The sequence below is a fragment of the Momordica charantia genome, assembly GCF_013281855.1.
Source record: "Momordica charantia cultivar OHB3-1 chromosome 4 unlocalized genomic scaffold, Mcharantia_2.0 BLBB01000004.1, whole genome shotgun sequence".
Lineage (NCBI taxonomy): Eukaryota > Viridiplantae > Streptophyta > Magnoliopsida > Cucurbitales > Cucurbitaceae > Momordica > Momordica charantia.
The window spans coordinates 25,637,696-25,650,943 of record NW_028275162.1 but is presented as its reverse complement, the minus strand read 5'-3'; the positions used below and the strand labels follow the sequence as shown (position 1 = coordinate 25,650,943).

Sequence of the window (13,248 nt, the reverse complement as noted above, 5' to 3'; positions counted from 1 at the left end):
TTTTATATTACTACTATAAAAAGCATATTATAAAAGAAAAGAAAAAAATTGATTTATTATTGTTTGTGGAAGTAATTAAATAAAATAAGGCTGGAAGGAGGGTATGAAGGTGAGGGTAATAATGATGTCCAGGGTTGCATAAGGGGAAAGCTGGGGTTTCACGTTCTTTTATAAAATGTGAAAGAAAAAGAGAATAATAAGGTACACTTTGCTCTGCTCCACCTTTTCTGTTTCTTTGAATTTCTTTTTCTTTTTCTTTTTTTTCATTTTCTCCCCAAACTTCCCAGCTATTTATTTATAAAAGAAAAAAAAAAACTATAAGTTTGTTTCCTAAATTTTTAGAGTTTTAATAGGTCGCTTAAAAGCTTGTTTGATTGGCAATTTTGGATTATGTATTTTGTAGAAAATTCTTAAAACAACCTTTGTTTTTCAGATTTTGAATTTAAAATTTTAAAATGCAAAATTATATTAAATAAAAAGATAAAAACTTTTATAAATATATTATTTCAGATTATAAATTTATTTTATTTTTTTAACATGTAAACTTATAATATATTATAAATTTTTTAAAAATGAGATTTAATTTCCAAATTTGCTACCAAACACATACCTGAAAACACTAAAAACAAAGAACAAAACTTTGTTTTTCATTGAAATCACCAACCAAACGCATCCTAAGTTTTCTATTGTCTAATATGAAATTCATATTATATCGGTTCAACCAAACACATCATAAGTTTTTCATTGTCTAATAAGAAATTCATATCATATCTGGTTCGATCTCTCGAAACCCATTTGGGTTTTCATAGATAAACCTAGAATTTAAGCAAAACTATCTCGTATACGTACAACTTAGAAAATAGACCCGGTTCGATCTCTCGAAAACCCATTTGGTTTTGTTTGAAGAGGTAGGGTAAAAATGAATATTGGGAATGAGTATTTTTTTTTATTTTTTTTTTGGTATAATAATATAGGGTTTAGGGGAGTAAAATTTTGTTTGGGTTATAAAAATGTTGGTTGGCATGAAAAGGAGAGATGAGGGGATTATTTGGGAAGAGTGAAGAGAGAGTAAAAGAAAAGGAAGTAAGAAGAAAGAAGTAAGAAGTAAGAAGTAAGAAGAAGAGAGAGTGGGAGATGGAGTAGAATCTAACCGTGAGACACATTTTGGGTACAAACAACAAACAGAAGGGGGACAAAAAAAATGCATCAGTTTGGCACAAAACCAAGTAAAGGGGACTTTCAATATCATTCAATTTCTGACACCATGATTCCCCCACACTTGTCTTTCTTTTCTTTCCTGACCCTCATTTTCTTAATTAGCTCGGGTGTGGATTTGAATCTTTGATCGATCGAATGATTACTTTAATCATGTTAAAATTCAAGGACTAAAAACTATGCCATGGGAGTACGGTAGCTAAACACAAATAGATCTTGTTTTAATTAGAAGCCTTGTATATGGGTTGAGGAACGCACAATGTCCTTCTATTTGCATTGAATCATGTGTGTAGCTAAGCTTTTTTACGGATGATTTATTAGATAATCGAAAACAGAGAATCTTGAAAACAATTCAAAGTTCAGAAGAACTCTACGAGAGAGCAATAATTGAATAGCTGGAAAAGCTCAGTCCTACTTACAGAAAGTCGAAATAGAAGCAGATCGGTTTCGAGTGAATGGATACTCTGAGAAGAACGAGAAAAATTGCGGCCAGTAGTTGCTTTTCCTTCTGTTACTTCGAAAGTAGCTGTTTAGCTTCAGCTTCAGTTACTTGAATTTTCAATATTCTCATTTGACTCAATGAAAAGGAAAGTGTTAGAATCAAACTTAAGTTTAAGCTTTTGGATTAAGTAGTGGTTTATTAATTCTTAAGAGGAAGAAAGAGAGAAATAACTCAAAATTCTACTCTTGAGCTGATCTTACCGATTATAAAAATAACTAATTAAATAACTCAAAATTCTATTTATCTCACGTTTATACCTTAACCAGTTGAACTATGTAATCACAATCAAATATAATCCATCTGTCCATTCTTTTTGGTTTTGGTTTTTGTTTTTGCCATTTTTAATTACCATTCTTCTGAGGTCCCTTTTTGACCATTTTCCAATTTCCAAATGCTGCTGCCAACCCAAAAAGCATCATAACTATTTTCCCTTGCTACCAACCATTTTCTTAACTCTCTCTCTCTCTCTCTCTCTAAAAAAATAGTACAATTGGTGTATATGTTTCTCTGTTGAATTCCCATCTTCCCAAGTGGGCAAATGGCTGTTCTCTAACTGCAACATTTGAATATTCTTCTCTCTCTCTCTCTTTCCATCTTTTTTTAATGTTAAGATATGCATTTTCTTAGTCTTTGCACTTTTACTTTTCTAATGCCTTTCTTCTTTTAAATTATTTTAGTCCTTGTGTAATTCAAAATTTGAGAATTTTTAATGGATACCAACAACTTCTTTTTTATTTTTATTTATTTATTTTTGACTAGAATCGATGTCGTGTGTGTTACGCTATATGACCTAATTAATGATGGGTGATATCATAAGGTCCAAGGTCCTTGCTACTACGCCATCCACACAGGACAATATAGCAAAAGCTTTTGAATTAGGTAAATATATATGACAAAATGTTTGAAATTTTTATTTTTGATATTTTAGTTATTTTGATTTTACCATCCCGATGAGATATATCAAATCGGGCATATATAAGACATACCATTGATATATTAACATTCATATTAGGTATATCAAGTATATCCTTGACGTATCGAAACTCATAATTAAGTATATCAAACCATCGCTATGTGTTATTATTTGCGCTTCGTGTTCATCAAAGATATATTCGACTTTTGCTTTCTTCTATGTCAGATTTTACTATTTTGCAAAATTGAAAAGTAGATACTACTTTTACGAATTTCTATTAACTTTTTGCTACTTTAGCAAGCGCCCCTTAAAATTATAACAAATGAGTTTGTAGAGTAATAGGTATTGTTATAATCGGGACATATAAAAAAAGAGAAATAATTGAAAAACATGAAAATTTAACTAAAAGATTTATTCTTTATATATTTGTCAAAAAATAAAATTTAAAGGAGTACAAATGAAAGTACAAGGGCAAAAACAACATAAGAGTCAAACTACATGGATTAATGGGTGTATTTTAAATGTTTATAATTTCTTTCTATATTAGTTAATTTTCTAATTAAAGTCTAATAGTTTAATATTAGGGTTCATATTGTTCTCCATATCTCATAGGACCAGTTTGCTTGCATAGGGGTTTAGGGTTTGAATTTTAGAATGATTTGATAAAATTAAGGAAAAAAAGAAAGACAAACCAATCTGTCGTTTAGATAATTGGGTTGAAAAACCCTCAACAATCTATAATATCTAGAATATAGTTTTTTGTTTGCTCAATGAATAAAAACAAAAACCTAATTAGAAAAAATGATATTTATTTAATTTTGTTTTCTCATACAATTTTTTGAAGTAATTATTTTCACACGTATTAATTATGAACCTACTTTAATGCTCATTGGACTATAATCTAAGTATGACATGATTTTCTTGTAATAGAATTGAAGACTAATAAAAGAAATTCTAAACCAAGTTGTTAAAAATTTTAAAATACAATATACAAAAATTAGTTTCCTCTTTTATAGTATTTTCTGTAGAATAATACTATTTTTTCCTAGGATAAAACTGATGTATTTAGTAATCGGTAGGTCTCCCTATTTGCCACAATTACAAAATTAACAAACTAAAAAGATATGGATATGAATGCATAAAAAAATAGGGAGGAAATAGAATAAATAGCTATAAATTTTTTTTTTTTATAATGGTGGTATAATTAGGAAGGTACCTACTTACAGTAAGTATTTAAGTTTTTTTTTTTATCTTTCTTTATTTCTAATTGTCAAATTCTTAATAGTGATAAGTAGGACGATACATATTTACTCGTAAGCACCATAAATATTACTCTTTTATGTATTAGATTGCTAATTAATAGTTTAATGATTAATATTCTATATGCCAAAGTGAGCATAGCTCAGCGATATACCTCAAACCAAGAGATTATGAGTTTGAATCCCCTCCCCAACTGCCTGTTATTCTAAAAAAAATATCAATATTCTATACAGAACATATATACATGCACACATACGATTTATAAATAAATATAAAATAAATGAAAGTCAAAAAGAAAAAAAAGACCATGAGAGGGGATTGAGAGATATATTGGACAAATTAGATGAACATGAGGATAAAGGAATTTAAAGTAAATAATGACAGTAGGACCAATATTTTCCCCTCCTTTTTCTTTTAGTCAAATGGCCTTTTTGGCCTAAAAGAACTCAAAAGGCATGAAGTGGCCATTTGCAAACCCAAATAAAGGGATAAAGCATAAGTGAATTAGGTGAAGTGGGGTTGGATTAGTTTATCTTAATTAACACTAAAGCAACTAGCTTTTTAATGTCTACAACCTGTTTTTTTTCCAATCATCCAAAGAAAAAAAGCAATTAACCAGAGAAATATTAGCCCAAAGTAATCGCATTAGCAATATACTTGATCTCTTTTTCAAACCGTCCCAATTAATACCGTAATGTTAGATATCTTACAAGATCATACATGTGTAATAATCACGAATCGAAATCAGATCCATTAACTATTCGAAATACATCCCTTGAATCCTCCCTCGAATCTCCAACAAAGCAAATTTGTTAGTACACACAAAATTTTCCATACCCCTCCCATTAATCATGAGGAGGAGCAAAAATACCCGCAGTATTAGAAATATTTTTCCATTGTTGGAGACCGGGATTATGCTCGAGATACATATCGATCCTGAGACGAGAATGTGCATACATACAAAATAATAAACATTAATTTAACAATATTATGTTTATTTTCTTGTTTGCTTTTCTTTTTTTAAAAAAAGAAAAGTGGGAAAAGAAATATAATGGTATTATTATATAAAAAGATATAAAAAGGAAATAAAAAAGAGAGGAGATGGGAGAGATGGGGGGATGAGGAATCCATGTGTTTCCAAACACTCCAGACAAAATGAGTTTCAGAATAGAGAAAAGTGAGGTTTGCTTTATGACCCAGAAAAGGAGATTTCAAACACCATAAACCCCTAACTTGGGGAATTGCAGTGCCCTCTGCTTACCCCTCTAATTAAACACACCATTTTTTTTCCTTTTTTTTCTTTATATGAAGACTAAGAGGGAAACCCCTCTGCAATTCCCCATCCCCCCATGGCTTTTAAAAAATATATATATATATATATAATTATGTCTTTCCAAAAGTGCCATCTCTCTTGCCCTTTGTCTTTGTGGGGCTTTGAATTCCCCATTTCTGATTTTGACCCCCAAATCTCTCCCCCTCCCCCCCTTCACTTCTCTCCTTATATACTCCATCCTTTTCCTCTCCTCCCTTCACTCCATGGCCATTTTTCAACCCCCTCTAATTCTTTGCTTCTCTCCATCTATTTTGTTCTTTCATATATCAATCATCATATATATATATATGCCTGGCTCCCTGTATGCCATTTGTAGAGCTCACCGTCATAGCCGATGGCCTCCGCGGATGGCGTATGAGGAGCCAAGCATATCCATATATATATATACACATATATTATATGTTATATTATATATATGGTGGTTGAAATTCGAATCTCTAATTTTTAGACAGGTTACTGGTAGTATGGGTAGCAGTAGTGGTGGTTTAATTAGTCGAGTTATGTAAAGAATTTTCATCCCCTTTATGTGTGTGTTTTGTTTTTAAACGGGCTTTTATTTACAGTAGTGTGTAGGGTTTTTATTTTTATTTTTTGGTGTAATTTAAATTGCAGCTACAGCCTAAAAGCCCCTGAAGGAAAGCCTAACCTCAAAGATGCAGCATAAAGAAAAAACTGACATTGGACGGGTAGGTATGCTATTCGGGGTGCGAAGAATGTCTGACGTCTCAAAAAAAATGTGGAAGATCTACGGTATATAAATAAGGACGAAATCTCTCTCAACGGGAGATTTTTGTTCTAGTTTAGGCTGAAATCAGACAACATCGTATCATCGTTTGGAATGGCGAGGTCCCTCGTGGTCCTGTGACTGGTAAATTTTTTGAGTTTACCTTATGCTTCTTCTTCTTCCTCAAGAAATCTAGGGTTTTTTTTTTTTCTTTTTCATATTTTTCTTGTTTGCTTTGATATGATGTTTTTGCAGATCAGGGAATATCACAGACTCACAGGCGTACGTCTATTTTTCTTTTTGGTTTCACCGTGATTTCCCTTACAATTAAGGTTTCTGTGTTTGGAAATTGGATTTAATATTTGTTGCTTATTACAAACTATTTTCCCTGTTTGGCAGTGGTGAAAAATTTATCCCATGTTCGAGATTTGTTCTTAGCTTTAACCAGGTTATTAATATCCATTTTTCTTGTGTTTTAAATCTTCATTTATTGCATGCTTCTCACAATGGGATCCGATCCATTTCTTTCACCATATTTAACGGATTAATTAATTAATTACTTTCTTTTTTTCCATTATCAAAATCCAAAACCATATTATTACACACACACACACACACACACACACACACACACATATATATATATATATTTCCTTCTATATCTTAAAACATTAATGTACTTTCTCATATGTATTGATCCAATATCATCTGCTTCACAATAACTTATTATATGATTTTTTTTAAACTTTGTTATTAAAATGTGACTAATTTAAACGCAGTCAAATACATATATATTATTTATCAATTTTATGCTATTTTCTCTCTATATATGTCTGTGGTAATTATATAATATATGTAACATTAATCTATCTCATTGGGAAAACGCATTGGAATCTGGATTAAAATACGAAGGGGCTGGAAGCAAACGTGTGGAAAAGGAAGCTGCGGCCAAGATCTGATCTGATGGGTTAAATTAAATCTGATCATGCGGTGATGCGTGGTTCCAGAAGGAGAAAGTAAGATAGATCTGATCACAGGGAATCAAAAATAGGGTTTTCATTTTTTGAAGAAGAAAAAAAAAGTGACGAAATAGAGAAGAAATAGGGGTTTTGTTCCACTTGTTAGAGAATAACAGTTGTGTTTTATATATAACTGTGAAAATTAAGGATATCTTAGTAGAGAGAGAGAGCTACTGATTCTCTCTTAGGCTTAGGGTTATTTGCATAGAATCTTAGCCAAACATGGTCACCCATATTGTACAATTTGTAATGTAAATTATCTCTCTATAAACTCGTATCGTTTTCTTTTGGTTTTACTCGAACTGTCTTGTGTCAGTCGATAAATTGTTGGCCCTTTCGTCACTTATTATTTATCTGGGTTTCTTTTTCTTGTCTAGTTGACGATGTGTGATTTTGGCCCGTGTGTTGTGGGTGGTGGGTGACATGGCGGGATATGGAAGGGCATACAAAAGATGGAAGCTTTTGAATGTCGGGTGGGAGCTAGGATTATTGGAGGAGGCCAGAACAATTATTAGTCGGTAGTTGTACACACTGTTTGACGTATAAGAGAGAAGTTAATTATGGAATGCATTTCTAACTTATATCAAAGAGTTCGTAAGTGGTATTGTATATAGATTTCAAATTTGCATCCAAGAGATATTACAGAATCTCGTTAGGAAGGAGGTGGGGGCCACCCGGGAGAGGGATTTTGGTATGTGATTGGTTTGAAATGGCAGGGAAAAATATATGGTATTGTACTATTGTATTGTATTGTGTACTTGTATAGGGTCTCAAAATAGGTCAAAAGAAAGACACTTTAAATTCATTAGACAAAAGGAAATTAAAGATATGAAGAACAACAAAAACCCCAATCTAAGGTTATAAATATAACTACTCTCCCTTTATATCTTTAACAATATCCAATCTCTAGAGATCTCTTCTCTCACTTTTTTTTTAATCACATTTTCCTCTTTACCACAGAGATTGAATTTTAGGGTTTCACTACTTTGAATAGGGATTCTAAGTTATTATTGAATATAATACCCTCGTACATTTTCTTAGAGTAAGTATCCACAATTGACATCTTATATTGAAACCTTTCGAACTGAATTATATATATCGTTGTTGATATTTCTCATTAAACCAAAAATTTGTTCAACGAAAACCCTTTAATATCAAACGATTTTTGTTAGTTGATTAATACAACTAAAATCATATAGGATAGATAGAACTATGTTAAATTCTTGGCATAATTTGAACCGTGTTGACGTTTTTAAGAAATTTATACCAAAACCTATATTTCATCAAATAGTATTCTTTGAGAGATATTTTTTTTTATGTATTGACGTTAGATTCAATATTAATAAAAAGGTAAATTGAACATAGTTCAACTGGTTAAGACATATAATATATTCCGTAACCAAAAGTAGAAGGTTCGAATTCCCACTTCCATACATTATTGAACTAAAAAAAATATATAATATATATAAAAGGTGGATCGAGAGAGAAAACTGCGTTGTTTCTAGCGTGCCTTGGCAAAAATAGGGTTAGCATATTTTTTAGGTTATGCATTTTTAATTAAGTACCCTCGGCAGAAGTTCTTTCACTTATGTATGAAACTTTGTTGCACATATGGGTAGTATTTATTTTAGTTTAATAATATGTGAGGATGAGGATTCGAATCACCGATATTTCAATCGAGTTTAAAAGATTTCTTGAAATTTAACCTTGTACAGCTAATCTGCTAAATATAATCCAATAATGATTTCATCTACAATGGAAATTATCAAGCCCATGTAATTAAGTTGGAAAAGAAGCTTCTTTTGTGAAGAGAGAGAAATCTCTATATCTCTATTTCTATGGGATAATTAAGTTTAATATAATTAATATTAATGAGAGAGGAGATCAATATCATAAACAGTAGTATTAAATAAAGACAACAAGTAGTGGAATAGAACATAAAATTTTGAAGTTCTTTGTCTGACAAATAGTTTTGTTTCATTACTAATTATTATCATACAAACAATTTCCTCCACAGCATCATCATATAAAATGATTAATTTGTTATTCGAGAAGTTTAAAGATGTTTTTGGTCAAATTAACGAATAATGTTTGGCTTATTGGGAGCATATAAGACTTAATTTTTCTAAAGATATATTTAGATAACTAAATATATTTATATTATATATATAAGCTATTAATATTCATGGGTTTCATCTTCGAAAAGAAAATAAAATGTAACCCCGACCCTACAACATTTAGTTCTAATTCCTATAGTAAGGTGGTCATTATGAGGTTTGAATTCATTTCCTCCCAATTAACTCCTTTGAATCAATGAACCATGTACGATGGTTGAAACGATTGATAATTAAAATTCTTTTCTTTTTTTGGTAATTGTAGGAAGAGTGTAAAAAAAAACATATTCTAATACATTTTTAATGAAAATATTTATTTTGTGAACACATTCAAAGATTTAAAAAAAAAAGAACACATATATAAAATTTAGGCTTATCATCCAGATTCTAATTCTGAATCAAAGGTTGAATTCAATGAATATGTGTTTGGCATATTTAGTGGAAATTTTGGGAACAAATTATTATGTTTTTCATTATTTTAAGATTTTGAATTTCAAACTTCAAAATGTAGTTTTTTTAATATGCTATTTCGTGTTATAAATTCATTTCGTTTTTATTAAAATTAAAACGTGTAAATATATTATTGTAAAATAATTATTTTACAAAATATATAACATTGATAAATTAATTAATATATGTTGAACTAAATCTTAGTGGGTAACAATGAGTAAATTTTAAAAAAAATTACATTGAGATTCAATTTCCAGATCTACCACCAAACACATATATGAAAACATAGAAAATACAGCTCTATTTTTTCCTTGAATCATTTGTTTTCATTTTTTTTTTCAGACCATCGATCAAACCTATACTTAGGGATTCAATTTCTATATCCACGGCTCAAAATACACATTCGAAAACATCGAAAATGTGGAATAATAACTCTGTTTTCTTTTGAATCACTTGTTTTTAAATCTCTATTTTCACAACCTCAACCAAACCCAACCTTAATTACTGGAAAGAAATCTAATTTTGAGAAGGGTTTGAAGTTCAAACATGCATTAATTTTTGTTTTTAAAAGAAAAGATTGGTAGCTTTTTTGTGGAGCAACATAATTATAATTGAAAATAGAAAAGAAGTGTTAGGTTTGTCCAATGATTCACATGGAATAAGTCCAAAACTAGATATAGCTACTAACTTTCAAATCTCCCCCCCAAAAAAGGACTTAAAATTAAAATTGAAATTGTTTCCTCTCCTTTTATTTGCAAGCCAAAAGCTGCATGCGACATAATTTGACTCGTGTCAATCTTCTTTTTTCACATCAATCATATGCATTATATAATTTCTTGACCCCCATTCTCAATCCCATCCTACCCTACCTCTATCTATAAATCCTCAACTTTTATGTCTACCTTCATTTTTATTCTAAAGTAAAATAAAAAGTTACTAAAAGAAATTCTCAAATCAACCAAACATTTGAATTCCTTCTTGTGGTTAAAAAAACCAACATCGTTATCCAACCAGTCATAATCGATATCTAAGATAACTTTACCATATCAGTTATAAGTTGCTTTGAACTAGATCGGATTCTTATACGCAAGTCAAGCAGATAAATAACATATCTGTTGATTAGAAAAAGAAATCAATGAAGTTTTGAATCCAACAAGTCTTTATCAATCATGGTTTTGCTATGGGTAGAGCTTAAAGTTATTTAGAATAATATATTTCTTTAATATCATGTTAAATTGGGTTAAAGATCTAAAAATTTAAGCTATTAGTTAAAGTGAAGTGAATTTTTTAAAGCTGAATTACAAGTTCAATTATCCTGCTGAATTTTCAAAATTTGTGCTTAATAGGATCGTGATTTTTCAATTTGTGTCTAACCAAATCTATAATCTATTAAACATAAATCCAAAGTTGTAGATCAGATCTCTATTAGACACAACCTTAAAAATTTATGGACTAAATTTTCATGACGTTGATAGCAAAATATTTAAAATAAAAATTATAGTATATTAATTTCCTAATAACCTTATAGAGGGAGATGGAAAATAAATAGACCTTTCTTTTTTTCTCTTTAGGGACAAATTACATGGATAATTATGAAAGTCTAAGAATTGAAGAAGGTTAGGTTATATATATATATATATATATATATAAGATTCCAAAAAGTGGGATAGATTATATTTGAGTAATTTTTCAAAAATGAAAAAAGAAAGATTATATTCGAGTCGCTCTTCAAAAATAAAATTGAAAGCTGCATCTACAATTGCATGCGACATTATTTGAGACAACATTTAGCCTAAAAAAAGATATAATGATAATAATAATAATGAAAAAACGACATCATTTGACACACGTCTTTCTTCCCCTTTTTTTTTTCTTTTTTCACATCAATCATCATCATTTTCATAATTTCCATTTTCCCGCATGCTCTCTCTCCCTATCATTTCTCCTAACCCTAAATTTCATCGAAGTCTTCTATCAAACCACTATATATACATCTTATTTACGTTATTCATGTCTATAGTTCTTATTTTTCTTTTTTCTTTTTAAATAAATAAAAACATAACTGTGATTTGTTGATGATTGATCATTCATTTTTCTTATATCTGTGAGTATACAGGTCAAATTACACGCACTCCAACTAATATCACAGGACAACCGCCTGATCCTATATAATATTTGATGTCGAGAAACATATAAGAATTGATTCATACTTAGGTAGTTGGACCAATTAGCCATCTATAATGGTTATTGTTTTTTTTCACCCTTTTTTAAAATTTTAAAATAAATTTTCTTTATACAAATTAATTTTTAAATTAAATATTTAATTTTTTTTAATGTTATATTGATTTTTAATATTTGTTATACATTTTATAAGTCACGGATGGACAAATAATAAATTTATTTATGAAGAAATTTGATTTTGTTATGCTTCTAAATTTTTTACACAATTTTGAAGACGTTTCTTAAATCGAGAAACAAGAAACATGAATATTATCTAAACGGGTCTCAAATGACTTACTCCCTAACCTTCTTTTTCTTTATACCATACTCTAAATTGCATATTTTCGTCTTTCTACTTCGATGACATCCTCATTTCACGATACATGTTCTTATCATTAACCGTCAATGTTAATATTTCATTGGCCTTTTGCTTTCGATTTTCTCTCTATTTTTACTTTCATTTAAAAAATACCGAAAACCAACTCTATGTTTATCGCTCTCTACCCGTTTCATATTTCTAATTTGTATTTGTTCACCTATCAAGTCATAAAAAAGAAACATCCAACTCACTATATATTAGAAATTTGCCATCATATCCACAAAGTTCGTTACATATCCATTAGCAAGTAGGATTAGAAAGAAGAATAAATTACGAAAAAATGATGTAATAGGTAAAGAATTACAGTAAGAAACTTGTAATGTAATTTAAACTCATTTAGATCTTACCTATAAGAGATAACTAATTTTAATCGCATGGTAGGAGTAAAAAATTTGTCTTTTCATGGGAAAGATAGGTCAATAATATTCCTTTTTTAAAAAAAAAATATAGGTCAATAATACATTAAAATATTCGAAAAACACGTTTCAAGATTATAGGCGTGCACCTTTACTTTTTATTTTACTATTTATGACTTTTTAATTAAATATTAATTCTACGATAACGATAGGTAAATAGTTTAGTTGACTAGTCAATGCAAAGAGAATTTGTGATATATTTTTTTAAATAATATTATGTATTAAAATATAAATTATTTTGATACCTTTTACGACAAAAATAGATGGACCATAACATAGTTTAATAGTTTTATAATATTTTGTTTTTGATATTATAATATTGGATGTTGCGTATGAATTGACAACGAATTTCCTTGCTTCGAAGAAATGAATTCTAAAAGTTACCAATAATTTTATATAAAGTTGGCCTCCTATTCTAATATTTTGGACAATTAAGCATGTCACTTGTCACATTAGTGATGTCCATGTTTGCAAGCCATCAAAATTGACCTAATAACGAAACAATTTCTAAAGAAATATTTACTCTTGATCATTTAAGATAGATATTCTATAAACGATTAAATGTGCTATAATCCGTTAACTTAAACTTTTTGACTTGTTGGTAATTTAATCATATTTAAAATGATATCTGAACAAGAGGCTTTATGTTCGAACTCATGAACTATCATTTATCATCTCATTAAATTTGGTATGTTCCGTGCTT

At 29.5% G+C, this 13,248-nt stretch overlaps 1 long non-coding RNA gene across 1 annotated transcript; it reads left to right on the top strand.

The window, feature by feature from the left end:
* The first annotated feature begins 5,331 nt into the window (after positions 1-5,331).
* LOC111006437 (uncharacterized) lies at positions 5,332-7,262 on the top strand. The gene is made up of 2 exons (XR_015790173.1): positions 5,332-6,091; positions 6,203-7,262. It is a non-coding gene; the product is annotated as an uncharacterized LOC111006437 (long non-coding RNA).
* The last annotated feature ends 5,986 nt before the right edge of the window (positions 7,263-13,248 follow it).